General features: G+C 45.2%; 1 long non-coding RNA gene across 1 annotated transcript in view; it reads left to right on the top strand.

Annotated features, from left to right (window-relative positions):
* LOC112912224 (uncharacterized) overlaps positions 1–26,141 on the top strand; it is a 71,549-nt gene that overhangs the window by 21,664 nt on the left and 23,744 nt on the right. The window lies entirely within an intron of this gene.

Here is a 26,141-nt window from a genome sequence, read left to right as displayed (position 1 = left end):
TCTAATTTTTGAGAGAGGCTTGTATTGCTATGTACTTACCCCTTAGGACTGCCTTTGCTGTATCCCAAATGTTTTGAACAGTTGTGATTTCATTTTTGTTAGTTTCTATTAGTCTTTTTAATTCTTCTCTAGTATCCTGGTTAACCCATTCATTTTTTAGGAGGATGCTCTTTAATCTTCAAGCATTTGAGTTCTGTTCACATTTCTTCTTGTGATTGAGTTCTAGTTTTAACTCGTTGTGGTCTGAAAATATGCAGGAATAATCCCAGTCTTTTGGTATCAGTTGAGACCTGATTTCTGACCCAGTATGTGGTCTATTCAGGAGAAAGTTCCATATACTTCTGAGAAGAATGTGTATTCAGTTGCATTAGGATGGAATGTTCTGTATATATCTGTGAAATCCATCTGGTCCACTGTATCATTCAAAGCAAGCCCTTGTTTCTTTGTTGATATTCTGCTTAGAAGATCTGTTCTTTTCTGAGACTGGAGTGAAGTCTCCTACTACATTAATAGTTGTGTTTCTTTACTTTGGTTATCAGTTGGTTGATATAATGGCTGCTCCCACATTAGAGGCATAAATATTCATAATTATTAGGTCCTTTTGTTGGATAGACTGATTAAGTATAATATTGTATCCCTCTTCAACTCTTACTACAGTCTTTGGTATAAAATCTAATTTATCTGATATGAGGATTGCTACCCCAGCCTTCTTTTGAGGTCCATTTGTATGTTAAATGGTTCTCCACCCCCTCATTTTCAATCTGAAGGTGTCTTTATGTCTAAAATGTGTCTCTTGTAGACAGCACATATATGGGTCTTGCTTTTTTATCCAGTCTGAAACCCTGCGTCTTTTGATGGGATCATTAAGCCCATTCACCTTCAGAGTTACTATTGAAAGATACGAATTTAGTGTCATCATAATACCTATTCAGTCCCTGTTTTTGTGGATTATTTCTTTGGGCTTCCTCTTTCTGTTACAGGGTCCCCCTTAATATTTCTTGGAGAGCTGTTTTGGTGGTTACATATTCTTTCAGTTTCTGCCTATCTTGGAAGCTTTTTATCTCTCCTTCTATTCTGAATGAGAGCCTTCATAAAGTATTCTTGGCTGCAGGTTCTTCTCATTTAGGACCCTGACTATATCCTGCTAGCCCTTTCTGGCCTGCCAGGTCTCTGTGGAGAGGTCTGTTGTTAACTAATACTTCTCCCCATAAAGGTTAGGGATCTCTTGTCTCTTGCTGCTTTAAGGATCTTCTCTGTATCTTTGGAATTTGCAAGTTTCACTATTAAATGTCGAGGTGTTGAATGATTTTTATTGATTTTGTGGGGGAACCTCTCTATCTCCTGGATCTGAATGCCTGTTTCCCTCCCCAAGTTAGGGAAGTTCTCAGCTATGGTTTGTCAAATATGCTTTCTTGTCTTCTGTCCCTCTTGGCGGCCTCTGGAACCCCAATCAAACATAGATTTTTCCTTCTGAGGCTGTCATTTATTTCCCTTAACCTATCCTCATGGTATTTTAATGGTTTTTCTCTTTTTTCTTCAGCTTCCTTCTTTGCCATCAACTTGTCTTCTATGTCACTCACTCTTCTACCTCATTAACTCTTGTCGTTAGTTTGGACTGCATCTCAGTTAATTGATATATTTTTAAAATTTATTTTTATGATAGTCACACAGAGAGAGAGAGAGAGAGAGAGAGAGAGGCAGAGACACAGGCAGAGGGAGAAGCAGGCTCCATGCACCAGGAGCTTGACATGGGATTTGATCCCGGGTCTCCAGGATCGCGCCCTGGGCCAAAGGCAGGTGCCAAACTGCTGCGCCACCCAGGGATCCCAGTTAATTGATTTTTAATTTCAGCCTGATTAGATCTAAATTCTGCAGTCATGAAGTCTCTTGAATCCTTTATGCTTTTTTCTAGAGCCACCAGTAGCTTTATAATTGTGCTTCTGAATTGGCTTTCTGACATTGAATTGTAATCCAAATTTTGTAACTCTGTGGGAGAGATTACCATTCCTGATTCTTTCTTTTGTGGTTTTTCCTTCTAGTCATTTTGCTCAGTGCAGAGTGGCCAAAAACAAGTTGTACTGGAAAAAGGAGAAAAAGAGATAGAGGGAAAAAAAGCGGGGGGGGGGGGGGGGAGGGGGGGAGGGGAACAGACAGAAAACAAAAAACAAGGGGGAGTATCCTCTGATTTTATATACTGTAGATCCCTCGACTTCCCCTGAGACTTTCCAGCGCTGCTTGGTCAAGAACTTGCTCTTCCCCTGTCCTTCCAGCTGGTCTTCTGGAGGCGGGGCCTGCTGTGCTGATTCTCCGGTGTGTGTACCTGGGGGAGCTGCCCAGCCCGCTGCCAGGTGCACGGCTCAGGGGGGGCTATTTATCCTGTGAGGCCCCTGCTCCCTGGCGACCCTGCTCAGACCCAGGTACAAGGTGACACCAGGGGGAGCAACAACAGTGGCGGCGGCCAGCTCTCCAGCTTTAGAGTCAGCTCCCGCAGTAACTACTGCAGCTCCCAGTCGCAGGAGCCTGGATGCTCCGGGGGCGGGGTGGGGTGGGGCGCCGATCTGCACAGCTCGGCCCCCCCGGCGGCAGGACATCCTTGCTGTCCTGTGTCCTCCCGGCCTCCGCCAGTCCCGGGGGAGCACCGGATCTTGGGTTGTATCCCCCAGCGCTCTGGGCTCCGGAGCCTGCACTGCTGGAATTGCACTCCAGGCCTCAGCAGCCCCCTCCCAGCGTAGCTGCCGCCTGAGCCGCCCTGGAGCTGCTCCCGGCCCCACGGGGAGCGCGCTGCAGCCCTTTGGGGAGCTCGGCCTGTGGTGTGTGGCGCGCTCTCCCCCGGAGCGCAGTTCCTCTGGTAGTGCCCCTGGGAGCCTGAGGGCATCTCTGCCCCTCCTGGGATCCTGCCCGAGTTCCCTGTGAGCACTTTTCCGACCGGGAAGATTGGTAAAGTTCCTGCTTCTCCGGGACTGGGCTTTCCTGTCCTGGGGGCAGTCGCTGCCCGGCCTTAGCCCGGCTCCTCGCGGGACCCCTCCCCCTTGGATGCTTTTTAATTTCTTTTTTTTTTTTTCCTTCTTCCTACCTTGATAGAAGGCTGAACTCTTCTCACTGTAGCATTCCAGCTGTTCTCTCTTTAAATCTCAGGCTGAATTTGTAGGTTTTCTGGATTATTTGAAGGTTATCTAGGTAATTTGGTGGGGACAGGTGACTTGGGGACCCTACTCTTCTGCTATCTTGCCCCGCCTCCTGTTAGTGACTCTGGGAGACTGGAGGCTCCTCTGCCCCTCCTGCGATTTTGACCGATTTCCCTGCTGAGCGCCTTTCTGTCCGGGAAGAACCCAGTGCGGATTTTTAAAGTTCCTGCTTCTCTGTGCTTTCCTGTCCCGGGAGGCCTTTGCTGCTTGGCTTTAGCCCGGCCCCTCCCCCACTGATTCTTTTTTATTTTTTTTTCCGTCTTCCTACCTTGATAGAAGGCTGAACTCTTCTCACTGTAGCATTCCAGCTGTTCTCTCTTTATTTTATTTTATTTTTTTAAATTTTATTTATTTATTTATTTATTTATGATAGTCACAGAGAGAGAGAGAGAGGCAGAGACACAGGCAGAGGGAGAAGCAGGCTCCATGCACCGGGAGCCCGATGTGGGATTCGATCCCGGGTCTCCAGGATCGCGCCCTGGGCCAAAGGCAGGCGCCAAACCGCTGCGCCACCCAGGGATCCCCTGTTCTCTCTTTAAATCTCAGGTCGAATTTATAGGTTTTCAGGATGATTTGAAAGTTATCTAGGTAAGTTGGTGGGAACAGGTAACTTGGGGACCCTACTCCGCCATCTTGCCCCGCCCCTCCTAAATAAATCTTTTTAAAAAAGGTTTTTCTCAAATGCTCTTTTCTCAGTGAAGCCTTCCTTGGCCACTCTATTAAATATTTACACCCCCAGCACTCCCCAGTTTTTCTCTGTCTCTCTCCTGTAATGTCAGTTCCCTAAGGGCAGAGATTTCTCTAAGGATCCTTGTGCCTTCCCAGCCTAGAACAGCTTCTGGAACACAATAGGTGCTCAACATTTGAGTATTCAAGTGTGAAAGGAGGAGTCAAATGCATTTCCACACTCATAGCTCAGTTTAAGCTCCATTGTAACCACAGCAAACTCTGCCTAGGCCCTTTGTACCTGCAGTTCCTTCTGCCTTAGGCTTCTCCCTCTTCTCTCAACCAATTTGTCTTATCCCTCAGGTTGCAGCTCAGGTGTCCCTTCCTTCAGGGCACTCTCCTGATTCCACCCTGATATCCCTCAGAACAATCTCTGTGCTCCCTGGGAAACTGTGGACTGAGTGAGGGCAGGCAATACACCTGTCACCACTGTTTCCATGGGTCTTGGGAAGAACATCATGCTTGGCACACAGAGGACACTGACTGCATTTATCAAGTTGGACAAAAAAACCCAAGAGCATGAAAGGCAATGGTGATGATTGCAGCTGTCATGTTTGCAGAGTAACCATTGTGTGCCTTGTACTAAGTGCTTTTCATTCACTATCTCAGATGATCCTATGAAGTTGGTGTGTAATTGACCCCATTTCACAGATGAAGGAACTGAGGCCCAAGGGAGGACGAGTAAAGCATCCAAAGTCATGCACTAGAAAGAAAGGAGCCTGGATTCTCTCCCCAAAGCCTGTTTTTTCTAAGCTTAGGAAAAGGACAAGGAGCTCTCTTCTTGCACTGGTGAAACCTTCTGTGAGGCAAGAGGGATCAACATTGAAAGTGTTTGACTAAAGGGCTGATATCAGACCTGATATAGGTGTTCTGGGAAATGACTGACGCTCAGGGTGCTGTTTCCTTGTAAACCAGAGTTAAGATTAGTGGGGGTGCTCCTGGACTGGGAGCTGTGAACAGGCATGAAGGTCTTGAAAGGAACAGAGGCTGTGGCTTCTCTGTGCTAAAGTGACCCACCTGCTCCTTGGCTCTGATCCGTGGCAGCTATCTGTCCTGGGTGTGGGGGTGGGAAAGGGCCTGTGTCCTTGGGTAGTTGCCTCCTGGGTGGTGGGGAAGCCATGGATGTTGTACTTTCTATCCTGTCTCTTCCACAGCTAAGGGAGCACAGTGTGGTAGGCTGAATTCTGTCCCCCCCGCCCCCAAGATATCCCTGGAACCTATGAATGTTACCTTATGTGGTAATAGGGGTTTTGGAGATGTGATTAAATTAAAGATCTTGATATGGGGAGATTATCCTGGATTGTTTAGGCAGGCCCTAAATCTGTTGTTATGAAAGGGAACAGAGGGACATTCCATGACTATCAGAGAAGATGATGTGAAGATGTAACAGAGAAAAAGGCAGGAAGGTGCCATGAGCCAAGGAATGCAGCTCTAGAAGCTGGAAAAGGCAAGGAAATGGGTTCTTCCCGAGAGCCTTTGTAGGGAGCTGCCCTGCAGTACCTTAGTTTCTGCCCAGAGAAGCCCATTTTGGACTTCTGAACTCCAGAACCATAAGAAAATAAATGTATGTTATCATTAAGCTACCAAGTTGTGATCCTCTTGTTACAGCAGGTATTGAAAACAAATATACATCATATGAGATTGTTGTGTCTTGTGAGTTTGGTGGGTAGTTCTAACCCATGGGTTCTGGAGGTCCTGCCATCCTGAGACAGGAGGATGCACAGCCTGGGAAGGACAACGTCCTCGGAAAGCTGTGTCAGTCTTCAAGCTGCCACCAAGAGGGAGGCCTGAGGCCTGAGGGCTGCAGAGTAAGGGTGCAAGGACCCTGGTATTCCCACTGCCCAAGCAAAGAGGCCACGAAGGTGCTGAGATGCTCTTCCTTTGGTGTGGGAAGGTGGGAGAGAGCAAGTAATCCAAGTTTGGGCCTGCAGGAAAGGGAACACACACATCTGGTTGTTCTGTTGGGGCAGGTACACAGTTTGCTTGCTAGGTAATATCACTATTAATGTTAGCTGCTTTAATGGCCAGTTACTTTTGGTTAAAAAGGAAGGGAATTCTATCAATGTGTTTTTTTTGTAAAGTTACAAAATAGTTCTAAAGCACTTAGGTGCCAGGCCCTGTCTCAAGCACTTTACAAAATTTCAGCTCAGGTAACTCTCACAACAATTTTATCAGGCAGGTACTATTGTGCTAATCTATGCAAGTTGGGGAAGCTGAGCCCCAAAAGGGGAGAGTCACCTGCCAAGCTCACACCAGTAGTGAAAAGGGCCAGAGTGCACACCCAGATTCTCAAGATGTCCCTTGGCCTGTACCCGCCCTTTGGCATGGTGAGCAAAGTGGCATGAGAGGCCACAAAAGGCTGACACTGTGTGGCTGGCTGGGGACACATGAGCAGCCCTCTCCCCATGGCATCTCCCTACTCTCTGACCTCCACAGACCACCCTGGACATGGCTTAAATGAGCTCAGCTCTGCCCACCCTCGCCCAGATGGCCAGGTGGGGCCCTCCTTGTTGCTCCACTCAGCAAGGACTTTCTGAGCCCCTGCTGTTTGTCTGGCCCTCTTGGAGGTTCTTGGGACGCTGGGAAGGCAGAACAGCTCCAAGTGCCTGCTCTTAGGAAGTTTATATGAACAGGATAAGCAAGGTAAATGAATAAAATGTATGATGCACTGGACAGTGCTAAGTTCTGAGTGGAAAGAAAATAAAGCAGAGACATACAAAATGTTAGGGGTGGAGTTTAAAATTTTAGATAGAATTGGCAGGGAAGACCCCCTCCCCAAGGAAGCTCTTGACTAAAGATCTGAAGGAGCCATCCATGTAAAGGTCTAGGAAAGAGCATTCTAGGTCTGCAGAAGGGAAAGCCAGTGGAAGGGTCCTGAGGCAGTAGTATTCTTCTGGTGTTCTGAGGCTTTTGCAATAACGTAGGAGAAAAATAAAATGGTAGTATGACTCAGTAGCTGTAGATGGTATCAGTAGGGGTGAGAGAAAGGGTTAAATCCCAAATCCTTCCTAGACTTGTCCAGATGGTATCTGGATGGCCTGGATGCAGTCTCTGGCCTCCCCCACCCCCTACCATGGGGGCTCTGGTTTCAGGCATCTGCTCTGCCTTGGATTGTTTCACCCATGGTCTATACCCTGGCATCTGGTGCCCATCCTGGGAGTTAGAAACTATTTAAAGACAGGTTGATGACTGTGGCCCCTCGTTCAGCTGGCTTCCAGGTACTGCCTCCCACATAGCCAGTGAGGGGGCCACCATCCCTTCTTCCCTGAAAATCCTACTGCTGTCTACTCTACCTACTGGATGATCCTGGGAGCTCAGCTTGCTCTCTGTAGGGACTCATATGCTGCCCACACCTGTCTTTTTGCTCCAGGAGGCCGGCTCTCCACCTGGCAGCACATGAGCATTAGCTGTGAACTGAGACTAGATTCCTACCTGCTAATTAGATCCAAAAGAGATCCTCATGCCTTGTGCTCCAGCCCAGAGTGAGGTAAAAGCAGCTGAGCCATCATCAGGTTACCTCTGTAGTTTTGGAGGTAACACCACTGCCAGGCTGGGATCAGTGCCAGGCACTGTGAGACCACAGCAGGGGGAGATGGGGGTCATATGGCAGGTGTCCAGAGGAATCTGCTCCTGTTGTGACATGGCTTAAGTAGCCACATGTCCATTGCTGTCTCAGGCCCTGCCTCAGCCACCCTTTCCTTCCTCACTGCTGCATCCTGGTCACTGAGCCACATCACCAGCCCCTCAAAAAGGGGTAGTCCTGCCCTCTTATGCACAGCTTCTCTCTTTGACTGTGGTGGGGAAGTGAGGTGCCCCACCCCTTTCCTGTCTACCCCCCACCCCTGTGCAGAAGACCTTTTTGTGATCTACCTCCCTACAATCCATGTGGCATTGTCACTTTCTAGCTGTGTGGACTTATTCCACAGTTCCAGGCTTTGATTTCTTCACCAGTAAGAGAGGGCAATTACTTGACCTGCTCCACAGCACTGGAGGATTCAGTGAGGTAACAAAAATAAAGAAGGTATAGGCATGGAGGAAGGGTGCAGCAGATGTGATTTGCATAGCTTTAGTCCTTTCCTATCTGGAAGGGAGAGGTGGGCATGGGAAAAAGAGAATTGGAGTGTGTGTGTGTGTGTGTGGGGGGGGGTGAGGGTAGGGAAAGATACTTGAGTAAAGCCCCCCAGGGCACCCCCCTGTGGGTCTGGCCTCTCTGTCCCCCACCTGAGCAAAGACAGTCTACCAGATGCCCAGACTGAGGTACCCTCTTGTATGCTGGGGGCTCCTGGCCTCTGCCATCTTACCCCCTTTTCAGAAGATAGGCAGTGCCTTACCTCCAGGTCATGGCTTATCTTCTAGCTTCAGGTTGGCTAGTTCTGCCATCACCACCTTCACTAAGGAAGCTGAGCCATTGGCTACCTCAGGCAGTCCCCAAGGACTCCCTGTAAGGGGGAAATGGAGGAGGGCAATGTGAATCTCAAGGCATAAATATCCTACACATCCTCATCTCTGCTTGGACAGATGGTATGAAATGACAAGGAGAGGTGTGTTGGAAGGGAAGAGGGACATGGGAGCCTTGTCTCAAGAATGACTGGAGAGCGCTGAATCCTAACCACTAGACCACCAGGGAGCGTCTCAAGAATGACTGGAAACTTCTTTAGCATGTGGGTGTAAAACCAACAGGGCTGAGTTCTGGGTCTTGGTGCCAGAGCTTTAGAAATATCCATTCATGGCTTTTTATTGCATTCCTGTGAGGTAGGCCCTGACTGTTTTCATTTAAGAGGGAAGCCAGGGCTGGTTTGCCCCCTACCTCTGTCAGAGTTTTCCATCCAGCTGCTCCAGCACCTCCTGGCAGCCGTGACTATTCTGCTATTGACATGGATTTAGTTGGTTTGGAGGGAAGAGGAGAGGACACAAGCAGGCACTGAAACCTCCCAGCTAATGCTCATGTGCTGCCAGGTGGAGGGTCCAAGCCCACTTGGTTCTGCTGGTCCTGCCCAGCTCTGTCCACTTGCTCAGCTGTGCCGGCCCTTGCAATATTATTTGGCAAACATCTGTTGAGCACCTACTACAAGCCAGGCACTGAGCTAGGTGGGGGCGTATGTGGGGACAGAGAAACCAAGACAGTCATGGGCTGAAAAAGCTCAGGTCTGATAGGGAGGATATAATTGAACAAATAAATAAATAGGTCCAATAAGGTGAGCAAGGTTTATGAATGTTGTGGTGCAGGAAGTACCAGGTACCAGGAACACCCTGGGGTGAGAAGGTGTTGGGGTCAGGGGCCTTATAGGCCTGAAACCTGGAAGGGACCTCACCAGCTGTGAGTTAGGAGGCAGTGGGGTGGGTAAGGAAGAAAGCACATTCTAGGCTAGTGAAATTAGTGTGGTTCCAGGACCAGCTGCATCAGCATCACCTGGGAACTTGCTAGAAATGCAAATTCACAGGACCAAAACTAGCCCTATTGAATATGAAGCTCTGGGGGTGGGGTCCAGCTTTTTGTAGTTTAACAAGCCATCTAGGTGATTCTGAAGTTTGAGCCACTTCAAACTGCCCCATGAAAGCCACTTCCTCATTCCCTAGCTTCTGAAGGGAAAGCCTGGCATCCAAGAGTGTTGTGATGGTGCCTGCCCCAAACCCCTGGCTACCTCCTTTCCATGTGCCATCTCTCTTCTATAGTTTGGTACGCTCTGGGGTTATCTCTCCACTCCTCCCCTCCTTCTTGGCTTGGGGTCGTGACTCCCTAGGTCAACCCTGGCCATTCTCTCCACAAGACTATAGGGTATATGTGCAAACATCCATAAGTATCCCTGTCACACAGAATCAGAATCACCGATAAGCCCCAATATTACACCCAGGAAGGGTTGGGGGGGGCTGTATGAACTTGAAAACCAATACAGTCTTGGCCCAGAGATACAGTGGCTCATGCCCCTGGGTCCTGTTCCAAGAACCAACCCCCCTCTAATCTTCTTTCTAGACATCCAAGGTGATTCTCCTTCAAGTGTTTTCCATGGGGAGCTGAGGGCTGAATCCTCCTGTAGGTCCATCCTGTTGACTTCAGGAGCATCAGCTTAGGGGGAAAAAAGAACCTCTTTACTTTCACTAATCTCTGGCTGAAATTTAGCTTTTCTTTTACAATGAATGAAGCAACAAAGCTCAGCAGAATTAGCAGGACCTGTGCTTTGGAATTGAACAGAAGCCACAGGTGCTTTTGAATCGCATGACAGTTGTTGCAGACACTTGGAAATACACTTTACTACTTCCAAATTCTGGGAATTGTTGCTATTTAGTGCATTATCTAATATTACCTTAAAAGCATACATAGTACATCTCACACATTCATATTTCTAGTTAAATATTTTTAATAGCTTTATAGAAACATAATTATATTTCTTTGTAATCCTATGTATTTCTATTTATTTATGTTTGTTTATTTAGAGAGCACAGTAGTGGGAGAGGGGCAGAGAGAGAGGGTTGAGTGAGAATCTTTTTTTTTTTTTTTAAGATTTTATTTATTTATTTGAGACAGAGCACAGGCAGAGAGAAAAAGCAGAGGGGGAGGGTACCTGAGTGCCTCAGTCAGTTAAGTGTCTGCCTTCAGCTCACGTCATGATCCCAGAGTCCTGGAATGGAGACCTGCATTAGATTCCCTGGTCAGTGGGGATCCCGCTTCTCCCTCTCCCTCTCCCTCTGCAGCTCCCCCTGCTTGTTATCTCTCTCTCTCAAATAAATAAATAAATAAATAAATAAATAAATAAATACAATCTTAAAAAAAAAAAAAAAAGGCAGAGGGAAGCAGACTCTCCAGGCTGAAGTGGACCAATCCCAGGACCCTGGGATCATGACTTGAGCTGAAGGCATATGCTTAACCAGCTGAGGGAAATATGAATCTCAAGGCATAAACCACTGAGCCACCCAGTCTCTGAAAGTGAGAATCTTAAGGGGCTCCATCTCAGGACCCTATGATCATGACCTGAGTTGAAATCAAGAGTCTGAAGCTTACCGATTGAGCCACCCAGACACCCCCCTGTGTATTTCATCTTATGTATTAAAAACATTCTGAGGGCGCCTGGGTGGCTCAGTCAGTAAAGGGTCTGCCTTGGTTCAGGTCATGTATGATCCCAGGGTCCAGGGATGGAACCCAGCAACAGGCTCCCTGATCCTTGGGGAACCTGCTTCTTTCTCTCCCTCTGCAGCTCCGCCCTGCTTGTGCTTGCTCTAAATAAAATAATAATAAAAATAAAATAAAATAAAATAAAATAAAATAAAATAAAATAAAATAAAATAAAATAAAATAAAATAAAATAAAAAATATTCTGAGACCGGGTCCAAGGCATAGAAAAGGTTAAGAACTTCGACTTTAGATCCTGCCACGAAGCGTCCTCTCAGGGCCCTATTTTAAATTTATAAGTGGTAAATTGAGGATTGTTCTGAGTTGAATTGGCTTCTTGTATGTGAAGCACTTACAACAGAGACTGGCGTGAGAGTGACCAGCAATTGTTACTAGGTGATGGTGGACACTTCCCTGTCTGTGCTAATAAATGTTATTGCATCTGTGGGTCCGGAAGGGGCGGGGCCCCATGGCAGCGGTGGGGGAATCCCCATGAGGTCAGGACCAGCTACAATGCCCAACGAATTTAAAACGGGAAAGAATGGAAATTCCGGGCCAGGTTAGAGCCCTCCTCGTTGCACCTCCTCGCCCAGCAACTACGCCAGGGGACGCTCTGGGAACCCGAGAGACCCTGGCCAAGGCTCCAGGGACACCCACCGTGAAGAGCGGGCGCTTGCCCGAGCCAGATGCCAGGAGACCTGCCCGCTCCCTAGATTCCTGCCCCACAGAACTTCCCCAGGGCTTGCCTGGAAGACCCCTACCAAGGAACTGAGCGGCGCCCGAGGACTCCCGAGAAGCTACGGCGTCGGCTGCATCCAGGCTGGGGTCACCGCCGGCTTCCCGCAGGACTAAGCCGGATCCGGGTGCACAGTGGGATGGGGGCTCTCAGCTAGGGCTCAGCACCTCCTGCGGTCTTGGGTCGGCTCTCCAACTCGCCATCCCGGTTCCCCAAACCCGGTGGCTTCCGACCGCTCCTGGCCTCCCCTGGCCCCACCAGCGCTCTGGTGGGCGACTCCTTGGTTTCTGCCCTGTCACCTGCTGCGCGCTCCGGCACTGATGGAGCAGCCTCAGCAGCAGCAGCCTGGCCCGCAGCGGCGTCCAGGCTCAGCCGGCCTGCGCTCAGCCCGGGACGTAGGTCTCGGCGGAGTGGGTCCTCAGCTCCCCGGGGGTGGGGGTGGGGGTGGGGGTGGGGGTGGGCTCGGCGCCAGCCCCCGAGGCAGCGCTCGGTGTTACGCAGGTGGCGTACCAGCGACCTCAGCCGACCAGGCCCCGCTGGCGGCCCAGCCCCGCCCGACTCAGGCTCCCTCTGGGTTCCGGCTCCCCCACCCCCACCGCACAGCTCCTCAACGGTCCCCTTTGCTGGGCCCGAAGTAGAACACCGCTCCCCTCTCCAAAAAAAAGAGAAATTATATATACCTATATACATTATATATAGATTAATAATATAAAAATAATATACATAATATAAATAATAATATATAATATGAATAATAATATATTAAATAAGATATATATTATATATTTATATACTATTTTATATATTTATATATATGAAAAGCAGACTTGTTGGTAATTGTCAAATATAGCTTTTATGATGTTTCACTTTCTAATGAAATGACACCCAGAGATGGATCTAAGGTTACTGTTATTTGCAAACTTAGGCAGGTGTCTGCAATAACTATCATGTGACTGAAAAATACCTGAGGTTTCCACTGGAGACAAAAACACAAATCTTGCTAATACTGCTGAGTTTTGCTACTTCCATTCCTTAGGGGAAGAATGGCTAAATTTCTGCTAAAGGTTAGTGAAAATAAAGGTTATTTTTCCTGTCCAGGTTCACAGACCCCCTGAATGCTCACCAGAGACGCTCATATTCTGGATAATAGTTTTCACCTGGGTGGTTTCTGGGTTTTTGGTTTATGGATTAAAAAATATCTATCTTAAAAAAAATATCTATCTTATTTTATAAAACATTACTTTGAGATAACTATACATTCATATATAGTTTTTATTTATTTTATTTTCAAAAATTTTTATTTATATTCAATTAGCCAACATATAATACATCATTACATTATTACATTATAGTTTTCAATAATTCATCAGTGCATATAACACCCAGTGATCATGTCACAAGCCCTCCTGAATGACCAACACCCAGTTACTCGATTCCGCCTACCCACCTCCCCTTCAGCAACCCTCAATTTGCTTCCCAGAGTTAAAACTCTCTCATGGTTTGTCTCCCTCTCTGATTTCTTCTCATTCAGTTTTCCTTCCTTTCCCTTATGGTCCCCTGCACTATTTCTTACATTCTGCATATGAGACAAGCCACATGATAATTATCTTTCTCAGAACAACTTATCTCACTTAGCATAATACCCTCCAGTTCCATCCATGTCAATGTAAATTGTAGGAATTCATCCTTTCTGATGGCTGAGTAACATTCCTTTGTATATACCTACCGCATCTTTATCCATTCTTCTGTCAAAAGACATTGTGGTTCCTTCCACAGTTTGGCTATTGTGAACATTGCTGCTATGAGCATTGGGGTGCAAGTGTCCTCGCGATTCACTACATCAGTATCTCTGAGGTAAATCCCCAGTAGTGCAATTGCTGGGTCATAGGGTAGCTCTATATTTAACTACTTAAGGAACCTCCACACTGTTTTCCAGAGTGGCTGCACCAGTTTGCATTCCCATCAAAGTGCAAGAGGGTTCCCCTTTCTCCACATCTTCTGTAGTTTTTAGTGTTCTGTAGTTTTTAGAGTATAGATCCTTTACCTCTTTGGTTAGGTTTATTCCTAGGTGTCTAATGCTTTTGGGTGCAATTGTAAATGGGATTGATTCCTTAATTTCTCTTTCTTCAGTCTCATTGTTAGTGTATAGAAATTCCACTGATTTCTGGGCATTGATTTTGTATCCTGCCACACTGCCGAATTGCTGTATGAGTTCTAGCAATCTTGGGGTGGAGGCTTTTGGGTTTTCTATGTAGAGTATCATGTCATCGGCGAAGAGGGAGAGTTTGACTTCTTCTTTGCCAATTTGAATGCCTTTAATGTCTTTTTGTTGTCTGATTGCTGAGGCTAGGACTTCCAGTACTATGTTGAATAGCAGTGGTGAGAGTGGACATCCCTGTCGTGTTCCTGATCTTAGGGGAAAGGCTCCCAGTGCTTCCCCATTGAGAATGATATTTGCTGTGGGCTTTTCGTAGATGGCTTTTAAGATGTTGAGGAATGTTCCCTCTATCCCTACACTCTGAAGAGTTTTGATCAGGAATGGATGCTGTATTTTGTCAAATGCTTTCTCTGCATCTAATGAAAAGATCATATGGTTCTTGGTTTTTTTCTTGTTGATATGATTTGTCACTTGATTGCTTTATGAGTGTTGAACCAGCCTTGCATCCTGGGGATAAATCCTACTTGCTCATGGTGAATAGTCTTGTAAAAATACTGTTGGATCCTATTGGCTAGTATCTTGTTGAGAATTTTTACATCCATGTTCATCAGGGATATTGGTCTATAATTCTCCTTTTTGGTGGCATCTTTGTCTGGTTTTGGAATTAAGGTGATGCTGGCCTCGTAGAACGAGTTTGGAGGTATTCCATCTCTTTCTATCTTTCCAAACAGCTTTAGTAGAGTAGGTATGGTTTCTTCTTCAAACGTTTGATAGAATTCCCCTGGGAAGCCATCTGGCCTTAGACGTTTGTGTCTTGGGAGGTTTTTGATTACTGCTTCAATATCCTCCCTGGTTATTGGCCTGTTCAGGTTTTCTATTTCTTCCTGTTCCAGTTTTGGTAGTTTGTGGCTTTCCAGAAATGTGTCTATTTCTTCTCGATTGCCTAATTATTGGCGTATGCTGTTCATAATGTGTTTTTAAAATAGTTTGTATTTCCTGGTGTTGGTAGTGATCTCTCCTTTCTCATTCATGATTTTATTAATTTGAGTCTTCTCTCTCTTCTTTTTCATAAGGCTGGCTAATGGTTTATCTATCTTATTAATTCTTTCAAAGAACCAACTCCTGGTTTTGTTGATCTGTTCCACAGTTCTTCTGGTCTCTAGTTCACTGAGTTCTGTTCAAATCTTTATTAACTCTCTTCTTCTGCTGGGTGTAAAATCTATTTGCTGTTTTTTTTTCTCCAGCTCTTTTAGGTGCAAGGTTAGCTTTTGTAATTGAGTTCTTTCCAGTCTTTGGATGGAGGCTTGTATTGCGATGTATTTCCCCCTCAGAACTGCTTGTGCTGTATCCCAAAGATTTTGAATGGTTGTATCTTCATTCTCATTAGTTTCCATGAATCTTTTAAATTCTTCTGTAATTTCGTGGTTGACCCTTTCATTTTTTAGCAGGATGGTCCTTAACCTCCATGTGTTTGAAATCCTTGCAAACTTCTTGTGTTTTGGTTCTAATTTCAAAGCATTGTGGTCTGAAAATATGCAGGGGACGATCCCAATCTTTTGGTATCAGTTAAGACCTGATTTGTGACCCAGTATGTGGTCTATTCTGGAGAAAGTTCCATGTGCACTTGAGAAGAATATGTATTCAGTTGCCTTAGGATGGAATGTTCTGTAAATATCTGTGAAATCCATCTGGTCAAGTGTATCATTTAAAGCTCTTGTTTCTTTGGAGATGTTGTACTTAGAAGATCTGTCCCTTTTAGAAAGTGCTACTTTCAAGTCACTAAGTATAAGTGTATTATTATCTAAGTTTGTCTTAACTTTGGTTATTAATTGATTTATATACTTGGCAGCTCCCACGTTCGGGGTATACATATTGATGATTGTTAAGTCCTCTTGTTGAGTGGATCCTTTAAGTATGATATAGTGTCCCTCTTCATGTCTCACTACAGTCTTCGGGATAAACTTTATCTGGTTTAAGGATGGCTAACCCTGCTTTGTTTCGAGGACCATTTGAATGATACATGGTTCTCCAACCTTTAATTTTCAGGCTGTAGGTGTCCTTATGTCTAAAATGAATCTCTTGTAGACAGCAAATAGATGGGTCTTGCTTTTTTATCCAGTCTGAAACCCTGCGCCTTTTGATGGGGTCATTAAGCCCATTCACGTTCAGAGTTACTATTGACAGATATGAGTTTATGTCATCATGATACCTGTTCAGTCCCTGTTTTTGCAGATTGTTCCCTTGGACTTCCTCTATTACCGAATCCCCCTTAGTATTTCTTGGAGAGCTGGCTTGGTGGTCACATATTCTTTCAGTTCCTGCCTGTCTTGGAAGCTCTTTATCTCGCCTTCCATTTTGAATGAGAGCCTTGCTGCATAAAGTATTCTTGGTTGCATGTTCTTCTCATTTAGGACCCTGAATATATCCTGCCAGCCCTTTCTGGCCTGCCAGGTCTCTGTGGAGAGGTCTTGTGTTACCCTAATACTCCTCCCCATAAAAGTCAGGGACTTTTTGTCTCTTGCTGCTTTAAGGATCATCTCTTTATCTTTGGAATTTGCAAGCTTCACTATTTAATGTCGAGGTGTTGAGCAGTTTTTATTGATTTTTGGGGGGATCTATTTCCTGGATCTGAATGCCTGTTTCCCTTCCCAGATTAGGAAAGTTTTCAGCTATGATTTGTTAAAATACATATTCTGGCCCTCTGTCCCTTTTGTGCCCTCGGGAACCCCAGTTAAATGTAGATTTTTCTTCCTCAGGCTGTCATTTATTTCCCTTAATCTATCCTCAGGATCTTTTGTTTTTCTCTTTTTTCCTCAGTTTCCCTCTTTGCCATCAACTTGTCTTCTATGTCACTCACTCGTTCTTCCACCTCATTAACCCTTGTCGTTAGGACTTGGAGTTTGGATTGCATCTTATTTAATTGATTTTTAATTTCTGCCTCATTATATCTAAATTCTGCAGTGTTGAAGTGCCTTGAGTCCTTTATGCTTTTTTCTAGAGCCACTGTAGCTTTATAATAGTGCTTCTGAATTGGCTTTCTGACATTGAATTGTAATCCAGATTTTGTAACTCTGGGGGAGAGAGGACTGTTTCTGATTCTTTCTTTTGAGGTGAGGTTTTCCTTCTAGTCATTTTGCTCAGTGCAGAGTGGCCAAAAACAAGTTGTATTGGGAAAAGGAGAAAAAGAGAGAAGAGAAAGAGGAAAAGAAAAAGAAAAAGAAAAAAAGAAAAAACAGGAAGAAATTAAAAAAAGAGAGAGAGAAGAAAAGAAAAAAAAGGGTGAAGGGAAGCAAACAGAAAACAAAAAAGAGGGGGAAGTATCCTCTGATTCTATATACTGTAAATCCCTCGACTTCCACTGGAACTTTCCAGTGTTGCTTGGTCAATAACTTGCTTTTCCCCTGTCCGTCTAGCTGGTCTTCTGGGGGAGGGGCCTCCTGTGGTGATTCTCAGGTGTGAGCACTTGGGGGAGCTGCTCAGCCCCTGCCTGGTGCCCTGCTCAGTGTACGTTGTTTATCCTGTTTATCCTGTGAGGCCACTGTGAAGCTCACTGGGGGTTGTTTACCCCGTGAGGCCCCAGGAGGAACAACAGTGGCCGGGGCCAGCTCTCCAGTCCTGGAGTCAGCTCCCACAGTAACTACCGCAGCTCTCAGTCCGCAGGGGCCTGGATGCTCGGGGGGCGGGGGCCGCTGATCTGCACAGCTTGGGGCCTCCCGGTGGCAGGAGCGTCCTCGCTGTCCTGGGCCCTCCCGGCCTCTGCCTGTCCCGGGGGAGGCCGGATCCTGGGCTGTGTCCCGGCGCCCTGTGCTCCGGGGCCTGCGCTGTTGGATCCGCGCTCCCGCCCCGCAGCCCCCTCCGCGGAGCCGCCGCCCGAGCCCCTCCGAGCTGCTCCGGGTCCCGCCGAGCGCTGCAGCCCTTAGGGAGCTCGGCGCACTCTCCCGGGGCTCAGGTGCCTGTTAGTGTCCCAGGGAGCCCGAGGGCATCCCCGCCCTCCTGGGTCCTGTTCTAACTCCCTGCGAGCCCCTTTCCCCCGGGAAGGTTGGTGCAGCTCCTGCTCCTCCGGGACGGGGCTCTCCTGTCCTGGGGACACTTGCCCTGGCCTCAGCCCGGCTCCTCGCGGGGCCCCTCCCCCTTGGAGGCCTTTTGTGTCTTTTTTCTTTTTTCCCGTCTTCCTACCTTGATAGAAGCGCGAACTCTTCTCACTGTAGCATTCCAGCTGGTCTCTCTTTAAATCTCAGGCCGATTTCGTAGATTTTCAGGATGATTTGAAGGTTATCTAGGTAACTTGGTGGGGACAGGTGACTTGGGGACCCTGCTCGTCCACCATCTTGCCCCCTCCCCTCTGCTCTATGATTTTGATGGATTCCTGTCCCATACTTAGGTCTTTCATCCATTTTGCATTTATTTTAGTGTATGGTGTAAGAAAATGGTCCAGTTTCATTCTGTATGTGGCTGTCCAATGTTCCCAACACCATTTGTTGAATACTGTTTTCCGTTGGATATTCTTTTCTGCTTTTTTAAAGAGAGTTGAGGTCATTTCTGGGTTCTCTATCTGTTCCGTGGATCTATGGGTCTGTTTTTGTGCCAGTACTTCCCAACCCCCTTGGAGCCCCACCAGATGCCCCGGGTTTGAATGGGACCTGCAACAGCTCAAGCGTCCCCACATCAACCTCAGAGACACCCGACTACTTGCTAAAATATGCCACCATTTCCTCCTCGGAGCAGCGCCAAAGCTATAAGAATGACTTTAATGCTGAGTACAGCGAGTACCGCGATCTGCACGCTCGCATTGAGCAGATCACACGGCGCTTCACGCAGCTGGATGCCCAACTCCGGCAGCTCTCCCAGGGCTCTGAGGAATACGAGACTACTCGGGGTCAGATTTTGCAGGAATATCGAAAAATCAAAAAGACCAATACCAACTACAGCCAGGAGAAGCACCGCTGCGAGTACCTGCACAGCAAGCTGGCCCACATCAAGAGGCTCATTGCCGAGTATGACCAGCGGCAGCTGCAGGCCTGGCCCTAGCCTGAGGCCACAGAGCAGGAGGTCCTGCTTGGCTAGCCAGGCCAGCTCCTCTTGCCGGGCTGACCCTTCTGGATGGTGGGGGAGCTGGGGGCGGGTGGGGGCGGAGCTACGGAGCGGAAAAAGAGATTTATTTAAAAAAAAAAATAATAAACCCGAGGAAGACATGTTAAAAAAAAAAAAATTACAGCTTTGTAATATAGCTTGAAGTCAGGCATTGTGAGTTTTTTGGTTTTCTTTTTCAATTATTCTTTGGCTATTCGGGGTCTCTTCTGGTTCCACACAAATTTTAGGATTATTTTTTCAAACTCTGTGAAATAAGTGATGGTATTTTGATAAAGATTGCATTGAGGGATGCCTGGGTGACTCAGTGGTTTAGCATCTGCTTTTGGCTCGGGGCATGGTACCAGAGTACTGGGATGGAGTCCCATATCAGGCTTCTTACATGGAGCCTGTTTCTCTCTCTGCCTGTGTCTCTGCCTCTCCCTCTCTTTCTCTGTGTCTCTCATGAATAAATAAATGAAATCTTTAGGAAAAAAAAGATTGCACTGAATGTATAGATTGCTGTGGGTAGCATGGCATTTTAACAATATTTGTTCTTCTAATCCATGAGTATGGAACATTTTTCCATTTCTTTGTGCCTTACTCAATTTCTTTCTTGAGTATTCTATAGTTTTCTGAGTACAAATCTTTTACCTGTTTGGTTAGGTTTATTCCTAGGTATCTTATAGTTTTTGGTGCAATTGTAAATAGGATTGATTCCTTAATTTCTTTTTCTTCTGTCTCATTACTAGTGTATAGAAATGCAGCTGATTACTGTGCATTGATTTTATGTTTTGCTATGTTGCTTTATAAGTTCTAGCATTTCTGGGGTTGAGTCTTTGGGTTTTCCATATATTGTATCATTTCAGCTGCAAAGAGTGGTAGTTTGACTTCTTTGCCAATTTGGATGCCTTTTATTTATTTATATTGTCTGATTATTGAGGCTAGGACTTCTAGTACTATATTGAATAGCAGAGGTGATAGTGGACATCCCTCTCATGTTCCTAACCATAGAGATAGTTTTTAACTTTTGAAGAATCTCTGTACTGTTTTCCATAGTGGCTGTACCAGTTTGACTTTTCACTAACAGTGCAAGAGGGTTCCCTTGTCTCCACATCCTTGCCAACACCTCTTGTTTATTGTGTTGTTGATTTTAGCAATTCTGACGAATGTGAAGTGATAACTCATTGTAGTTTTGATTTGTATTTCCCTGATGATAAGTGATAATGAGCATCTGTTTATTAGCCATGTGGTCGTCTACTTCGGAAAAATGTCTGTTCATGTCTTGTGTCCAATTTTTAATCAGATTATTTGTTTTCTTCAGATTGTTTGAATTTTATATGTTCTTTACATATTTTGGATACTAACCCTTTATCAGCTATGTCATTTTTAAATCTATTCTTTCATTCCATAGGCTGTCTTTTGAAGTAGTTAATTATATTTCTGTCACTGTGCAGAAACCTTTTATCTTCACAAAGTCTCAATAGTTTATTTCTGCTTTTGTTTTCCTTGCCTCAGGAGGGTATCTAGTAAGAAGTTGCTAAGGCCAATGTCAAAGAGGTTACTCCCTATGTTCTCTTCTAGGTTTTTTCAGGTCTCACATTTAGGTCTCTAAACCATTTTGAATTTATTTTTGTGTATGGTGTAAGAAAGTGATCCTGTTTGATTTTTCTCATGTTGCTGTCCAATTTTCCCAACACCATTTATTAAAGATTTATTTATTTATTTATTTATTTATTTATTTATTTATTTATTTATTTATAGGCAGAGACACAGGCAGAGAGAGAAGCAGGCTCCATGCAGGAAGCCCGATATGGGACTCAATTCTGGGTCTCCAGGATCACACCCCAGGCTGCCGGCGGCTCTAAACCGCTGTGCCACCGGGGCTTCCCCCCAACACCATTTATTGAAGGGACTATCATTTTCCCATTGGGTAGTTTTTCCTACTTTGTTGAAGATTAGTTGACCATATACTTGTGGGTTCATTTCTGGGTTTTCTATTCTGTTTCAGTGATCAGTGTATCTATTTTTGTGCCAGTACCGTCCTATTTTGATCACTACAGCTTTGATATGTAACTTTAAATCTGGAGTTGTGTTTTCTTGAGTGTAAAGCAAATGAATCTATTATTACTTTTTATTGTTCCTCATCAATTTAATCATAAAATATCTGAGCCTTTATTAACTGTGTAAGTTACTTTCCCAAGTCAGATGACTCTAGCAGATATTGAAAGGACATGTAATCATGTTTCTGCACTAATTCTAGTTTTGGATGATTTTTACTATTATATTTAATGTAATAATTGATGCATGACAAAAAAATCACATTTTCTCCCAAGCTTTGTGACAAGACCACTGGGTGATCTGAACTTAATGTAATCATGGCTACATCAAGTATGTAATCAGGAAATTCCTTAAATCTTAGCCTCAAAACTTCTAGCTGTAAAATTAAAAATCAGAGATATGTTTATAGCATATTAATTTAGAAACACAGAATGTAAATCCTTTTCTTATACTATAATCAGATGTGTCTTGACATCTGCTTTGCATGATGGTGGAATATATCTTTCAATTCACCAAAATAGGATAGATCATTAGTTGCATTAGCTTTCATCTATCTCATTGGGATCTCCAAGCGAAGCAAATTTTGGTTCAACTAACATGCCAACAAGTTATTTGTTTCTCACCACCTTGAATCTGGTCTCACCTTAGTGATTTGTGATGTTTGTGATGTTCTGGGGATTCTGGGGTTGGAGCATGAAATATTTCCACCTGGATCTCTTGCATAGTCTCTCTAGGAGCCTGCTCTGCCATGTGGGGTGTTTTGGAGAGGGCACATGTAGATGCCTCTGTAACAGTGCTGGCTGAGTAAAGCTTTCTGGTCATGCCAGCCAAGGAGCCAGACACATGAGTGCAGATATCTTGGACTCTCTATACCAGATGTTTGCAGCTGAACACCTGGTGACTGCCATTGATGCTGCATGGAGCAGCTCATCCCTGTTTGAGTTACTGATCCCAAAATTATAAGATGTAATGACCTGTTCCTAGTTTTAAGCCACCAAGTTTTGGGGTAGTTTGTTCTGTAGAAATAGATCATTTAAGTAATTGTAGATACTGAATAGGCTATAGATGGTAAGTTCATGTGAGAATTAAAGAGAACCTGCTATCCATTGCCTCCCAATGTGTAACTGGAAGAGTCCTCTTGAGATAAAGTCCTGCCTCTTGCCAGTCCTGGTGAAAGAGAAGGAAAAGAGACCCTTAGTTCCATGAACCCAAGGCCTTTGATTAAAAGATATTTCATTAGATAAAGAACCAATGACTGTTTCTCTCCAAACACCTTTGTTGGAAGGAGGAAGGAGTGGATGAGCACTCAGAAGAATGCATGGAAATCCCACTTCATGGGCCAGAGGTATGAGGCATAGTTGTCCCATCAATGCAACATTAGTTATCAAAAGAATGCTCTGAAGGCTCAACCTGGACTTGGCAGGCCTGGAAAATGCCATTGTTTTTGAACTTTATGTTTACCTTCAGGAGGATTCCCTGATTTTCCAAGCCTTGTACAGTTTCTTTCCTTCTGATTCTCCTTTTTGTATTTTCAAGGGTTTTTTTCTTGTTCTCAGAATGTTCCTTATGTATGGCCTCTGATTTTTGTGGATATAATTTTTAACCAGCTAGTATTTACTGAATGGCTACTATGTGCCAGACAATGACTTCAGTGTGGGGATAGTGTAGTAATTTCTTATCTCTCTGACACTAATGAGAGGTTTGTTTTCCTCTTGCTCCCTCATTTACCTCTGATACCTCTTGAGTTGCAACAGCCTTGCAGTCTGTGTTGCTGCCATCACTGTTAGGGGCTTTAATCAGAGGCTGTGATCCTTGACTTCCCTTTCCTATATACACAGACAAAGCCATTCCAAATAAATAGTGATACATGGACATGCATGTGCACGTGCACGCGCACACACACACATACACACACAGACACACACTATCCAGGGGAGAAGACAGCAAAAAGACAATGAGGGAAGCTGGGAAACAGATGAGTGAGTGGTAAGGGATTTAGTTAGTCTAAGAAAGCAAAACCCTAACATGACAATGAGGTAGCCCCATTTGTTCCTCTGTGCTTTAGTCCGTTGGAGTTACTTGAAGGCCATTCTTGGCTGAATTGTGTCCCTGCTCCCAACCCAACTCCTGTGATGAAATCCTAACCCTCAATACATTACAATGTAACTATATTTTGGGATGCCTGCGTGGCTCAGTGGTCCAGTACCTGCCTTCAACCCAGGACGTGATCCTGGGGTTCCTGGGGTTCCCCTGCAGGGAGCCTGCTTCTCCCTCTGCCTGTGTCTCTGCCTCTCTCTCTGTGTCTCTCATGACCAAATAAATAAAACATTTTAGGGCAGCTCAGGTGGCTCAGCGGTTTAGCGCCGCCTTCAGCCCAGAGCCTGATCCTGGAGACCTGGGATCGAGTCCAACATCAGGCTCCCTGCATGGAGACTGCTTCTCCCTCTGCCTCTCTCTCTCTCTGTCTCTCTGTCTCTCATGAATAAATAAATAAAATCTTTGAAAAAACAAAATATTTTAAAACAAAACAGTGTAACAAAATTTGAGATAAGGTCTTCAAAGAGGCAACGAAGTTAAAATGAGATCTTTAGGATGGTCCCAAATCCAGTATGATTCCTTACAATCAGAGGAAAATTGGACACAGACAAGCAGGTACACAGGGGAAAGACCATGTGAACAGAGGGAGAAGGTTGCCCTCTGCAAATCAAAGAGAGAGGCCGCAAAGAATCCAACCCTGAAAACACCTTGATCTAGGACTTCTAGCCCCAGAACTGTGAGAAAATAAACTTCTATTGTTTAAGCTACCCAAACTGTGAGATTTTGTTATGGCAGTCTGAGCAGACAAAGCTCTTGCAACAGGAATAATACTGATGAAAGGACTAGTGCTGATGTCTGGTAATCAGGCTGAGGTGAACCCACTTGTAAGAGTGAAACCAGCTAAACCATGTCTATACAAGGACACAGGATTTTTGGAGCCAAATGAGGAAGGAGGAAAAGAATTGGGGGTGGTCTTACTGCTGCTTGTACAGAAGGGAGCGGTTGTCATCACTCCCTGTGCCCTTATAGTTGACCTTAGGAGGGAGGCTGCTCTGTTTGAAGCAGGCCTCTGGATCCACAGACTTGAAAGAAAATCTCAAGTCAGTCCTTAGGTATTTGTATGTTCCAGCTGTAAAGTGTCAGGCCCTTAAGGGCAGCTGAAGCCCTTGACTGAGTCCAGCCTGCTGTCAACAGATATGTGAATCTATACCCAGGTGTACAGGGAAACTGTCTTCTTGTGGTCTCAGGAGTCACAGAACAAAAAATCTTTGATGTAGGAGGAATTCTCAAATAGCTTAATCCTCCAATTCCTTATTTTATGCATAAGTAATGAAATCTGAGGTGGTGTTATGACCGGCCTGGTCAGTGAAGGACCTGAGCCAGAATCTGGTGTTAGAGGAAAGAGAGTAAGAGGCAGCTGCTTTTGGGGGTAGCCAGGAGACCTCTAGGTCCTATATTATTGGAGGATTGATCACTGTAGAGAGCAGGGAAGGAGATAGGCTTCATCTGGACTTCACATATCCCCAAAGCCAGGTCTTCCCTCATTTTGCTTTTTAATTAAATTGCTGCAACACACTTTTTCCATAATTGATATAGTTGATGCATAATGTTACACTAGTTTCAGGTGTACAACATAATGAGTTGGCAACTCTATATATTCTGCTGTGCTTATTATTAGTGTAGCTACAAGATGACACCATACACCACTACTACAATCTCATTGACCATTTTCCATACACTGCAACTACTATTAGTCCTGAGACAATTTTAACCTGAGAGATATGTTCCTCCCCTGAACAGCAGAGTTTGCTTTGGGTAACCTCATTCTGAATGTTTTGTGTACATTTCTATTGTCTACTTCTTCCCACTGGCCTCTGAGAATACTGAGGGCAGGAAATATTTCCATTGTCACCATCTTCCCTTATACAGAGGTGCTGAGGATCACAGTTACATGCTGGTTTATGAAATGAAGGCAAATGTGGTGGTCTGAAATAAAGTTCTATTCAGACCTTAGGAAGGATAGGAAACATTTCCACTCCATACCTATCTTGCAATTAGACTACCAACATTTGCTTCTGTGGGCTTCTTGAGTCATTTAGATTCCTTTTCAGATCACACACTCGTTTTCCTATTGCTGACTTCATGGGACTTAACTATATTTAAATTTGAAAATGGTACTCAATATGAGGTGATGTCATGTCTTTTGGGTAGTCAACTTTTGGATTCTCTCAAATTGGCAGGAGGCAAAAGACATAAAATGTCTTTTATGGTACATGAATCACAAACTATTTGGTCAAATCAAATGATAGCTGCCATTGTCAGGGTATTTTGCATTCACCATGCTTCCAGAGATGGCCCAGAGCCATAAACTCAGCCCTGTGGCCTCAGCACTCAGAGCACACTCAGGGTCTCAGTGGGCCACTCTGGCTCTGTCACACATAGGAGCCCAACCAGTGTTGGATGGTGATGGTGAAGGAATGATGGTAGAGCCTCTGTGGGAAGTTGGGTAGAGGCAAGCCAGGTGCCTCTTGAACCCATACACCCAAGGGTGCAGCTCCCCAAGACTGGCCATGGTGCTAGCAGGCAGAGAAAGAGAGTTTTCAAGGCTTCGATGACAAAGGAATAGGGAGTTAGCTCTTTGGATCCCTCCTCAAACTTGAGTAAAAACACACATCCAATGAAATGGGGAAGGGAGGTACTGAAATGGAATAAAAACCTACTGGGAGTCAGACTGTATTCTGGAAACTGTTCCTAATTTCAGGAGGTTTGTTTGCCAGGGCTGCCACAACTAAATACCATGGACTGGGGGGGCTTACACAGCAGAAGTGGATTTTCTCACTCTTAGGGAGGCTGGAAGTTTAAGATCAAGGTTCCACTAGCTTTTTTTTTTCTTACTCCTTTTTTTTTTTTTTAATTGGAGTTCAATTTGCCAACATATATCGTAACACCCAGTGCTCATCCCGCCAAGTGCCCCCCTCAGTGCCCATCACCCAGTCACCCACCACTAGCTTTCGCCTCTCCTGAAGCCTCTCTCCTTGGCTTGTAGATGGCCACCTTCTGCTGTGT

Source organism: Vulpes vulpes, chromosome 12 (assembly GCF_048418805.1).
Source record: "Vulpes vulpes isolate BD-2025 chromosome 12, VulVul3, whole genome shotgun sequence".
Lineage (NCBI taxonomy): Eukaryota > Metazoa > Chordata > Mammalia > Carnivora > Canidae > Vulpes > Vulpes vulpes.
The sequence above is the reverse complement of the archived record's forward strand: the minus strand, read 5'-3'. Positions and strand labels throughout refer to the sequence as shown.